Here is a 3,266-nt window from a genome sequence, read left to right as displayed (position 1 = left end):
CCCCCCCGACCCCTTTCTTCATGAATAACTACTAATCTTCTGTAATGGTGCATGGCAACTTTTAATTGGGGAGGTCGACGTGACCTCAGGGCATTCCAGGTTCATTTCCCTTATTCACATCTTACAAAGTTAACATAAAATAAGGATTTATAACAGCTTTGATCATCCGGTGCGCTTCATCTTTTTTCTCGCCTTTAGTTTTGTGTTGCATCCCATCTTGGAAGAGTTCTTTTTTCTATTCTCTGCGTCTCTTCCTCCTCTTGCCCTCCCTCCTTAGCCCCCCTCCCCCCGTGGCAGGGAGTGATGAGGATGGAATTAAATTGATCACCGCCTTCCGGAAAACAACAGGAAAAAAAGTGGTGCATTCCGAACGCCAGGAGGGCGTTCCCCATGGTCTTCCCTATGGCAAGATGACATCATTGGCTCGCTGCCCAATTCCCACCGTTCACAATAGGGTCACTGTTGCCTTCTCCTCGGTGGCACAAGAGCCAAGAGAGGAAGAGAGAGCAAGACAGAGAGAGAGATAGAGAAAGAAGGGGGAAAAGAAAAAGGATGCCAGCAATGTTAAGACCTAAAGGCCTGCGCTTCACACACGGAAACACAAACACACCAACGTCTTCAGACAGCCGCCTTGACCAGCGCTCCACATTCCTCTGGACAGATTTTGGCGGGTTGAAGACGTCAAGCGGTGTTTGACTGAATGCCATGGCAGACATATGAGAGAGCTGTGATAGTGGAACAAACAGTATGTACAAGTTTATTTTGACGGTTAAGTCATGTGTTTTCGCTACTCGCGTCTCCTCAAGATTAAATCTGTCATCTAATCTCCTTCCTCGTCAGTGAAATCATTGTTGGAATGCTGTATCGATCCCACTCTGCATGCTTGTTGTTATGACATTACTTGCCTTGGTTTACGCAAGATGACACATGGAAAAGTAACTACAATGGAATAAAGACGAAACACAATTTGGAATGAATAGAGTACTTCTATAACTCCACAGCTCCACTTTAAAATACCACATTTCGAAACACTTGTCAAGACAATGCCATTACTCTTTTAATATCCCAAACTAAAGAGAGATTTGATGAAAAATGCGACCACATGTCTTTCAGAAGCTCGGTCCAACTTAGGTAAACCCCGACCACAAATACTGGCAATTCGGTCGTTCTCTCCCAACCACTAAGCCATTGTGTTGCCACAGGCCATCTTGTCGAAATGAAACAGTTTGCCCACAGCCACTGACCACAACAGATGTTCCTTTGCCTGACACTCTCCTCAGCATGTGTGTTCTGTTGAGTCTAGAGCCAAGATACTTTCATAGACTGGCACAGCGTAACAAAAACAAAGGGAGGGAAATTCTACGATGGCGTCTTCATTGGTCTGTGACAGGAATCAGATTGAGGTTGCCCTGTTTAAACCTGGCGGCCTGTTAAAACCGCATTAAAAACTTCTGTGTCCTGGATGGAATGCAGTCGAATAATCACCACAGGTTGCACAGACATGATGGACCGCATTGGTGTCGCGACCTGAACGAGTCCCGCCGCCCTTAACCCCAATCAAGCATGTCGACAAACGGGCAGCGTTGGCCCCTGCTGCCCTTTGGCCCCCTGGTATGTTTGTGGAACACGCAGGAGGGTAAAAAGGTGACAGCCTGCCGAGATGCCAGGAGGACTGGGAAGGCTTTGGGAAATGTCTCGCCGATGTGTGAGCGCGCACTGCCGCCCAGGGGGTGCCTGCCTGCTTGGGAACCGGACGGAAAGAGACGGGGGTTTGACAACAGGCCGAGTGTGCGCTCAGAGAGATAGTTTGTCCAAGGGATGTACCAGATGTTGACTCACACTGGTTTGCTAATCGGGAGCCACAAGCCCCTGGAGCCATGAGTAAACAGGAACGTCTGCCTTTCTCTGTCACCACAGGGAAATGGAACTGGGCTTGGGGGGGCCTGGGTACATATGAAAACTGAAGGGGAGTAATGACGTGACAATGTCATGAGATATTGAAGTGGTGCTGTGGTTAAAGACTAGCCGAATGACAAAGGCCCACAGCCTCTGGAGAGCTCAACCTCAAACTGCTTACGTCTCAATCAAGGATTAAGGTATTTCTTTTAACTGGGTACTCAAGTGGGAACAGGGAACACCCATTCCCACCCACCTGTCATGGTGAATAAAAAACTCTCCTTAATTGACCGGCTGCGGAAATAATTGTGAGCGAGGGAGTAGCTCAGACAGCATAATTGCAATGAGTGACAGGGTTCTGCTAAGCTGCACTACAGTAACGCCTCGTCCACACAGCAGCTTTGAAAAAATCTTGAAAATCTTGGATGATTATGTTGTACAATGGCGTTTGTTGGCAACCAGGAAATGACACCAGTAAGGACAAACAGATGAGAACGCTGCCATTCTGTCTCTCATAGTTGAAGTATACCTAGGATGAAAATTACAGGCCTCATCTTTTTAAGTGGGAGAACTTGCACAATTGGTGGCTGACTAAATAATTTTTTGCCCCACTGTATATATAAACTCCCCAAACAGGCGAAAACCTACCAGTTTCACCCACTGTCTCTGCCACCTCCCTCCATGCCTGGTTCCTCCGGTTTGTATCCCGGTAAATAGTTCTGGTCGTAAAGAACCGGGTCATTTCTCATTTGGAATATGAGGAAATGAACTGCGGTCTGGCTCTCCCAGCTTGCACGCGGTTTGATTGGCTAGCGCTTGTACTGTCAGATTTGCATAAACGGGATTTGATTGGCTGACGCTTCCAGCTCAGCTTCAAAAGTTGAACATTGCTCAACTTTTGAATCCTGAAAATCCTGGAAATCTTCGCTTTGCTTCCCCACAATGCAGTTCGGCGAAAAGCGAGGCAAAGTGACGTCACTCCCATTCAAAGTGAATGGGCAGAGAAGCGTTGGGAGATTTTTTTAAAGTTGCTGTGTGGACGTGCCATAATGCATAATGAAACCTGGAAAATTATGAACGTTTTTGGAAAATATTGGTAGAATGATACAAAATGGATGAAAAATATTGTATTTTTTGTCCTAGAATAGTTAAAAAAAATTCAGAAAACTAAGAAATTGCTCTCCAATCTTCTTCTATCTAACCATCGATCTAAATTGATCAGATTGCTGGAAACCTTAAACTACTAGCACAGATAAGTAATAAAGATGAATCAGACAACAGATAGCACTCTCCATACGCAGGGCAGCAGAAAGAGGCTGTTAAACGCATTTACACTCAAATAATTTTCACAAGTCAGAGGGCCCACAGAG

This window comes from Notothenia coriiceps, unplaced genomic scaffold, assembly GCF_000735185.1.
Source record: "Notothenia coriiceps isolate Sejong01 unplaced genomic scaffold, NC01 NC01_scaffold00029158, whole genome shotgun sequence".
NCBI classification, from domain to species: domain Eukaryota; kingdom Metazoa; phylum Chordata; class Actinopteri; order Perciformes; family Nototheniidae; genus Notothenia; species Notothenia coriiceps.
Note: the sequence above shows the minus strand (reverse complement) of the source record.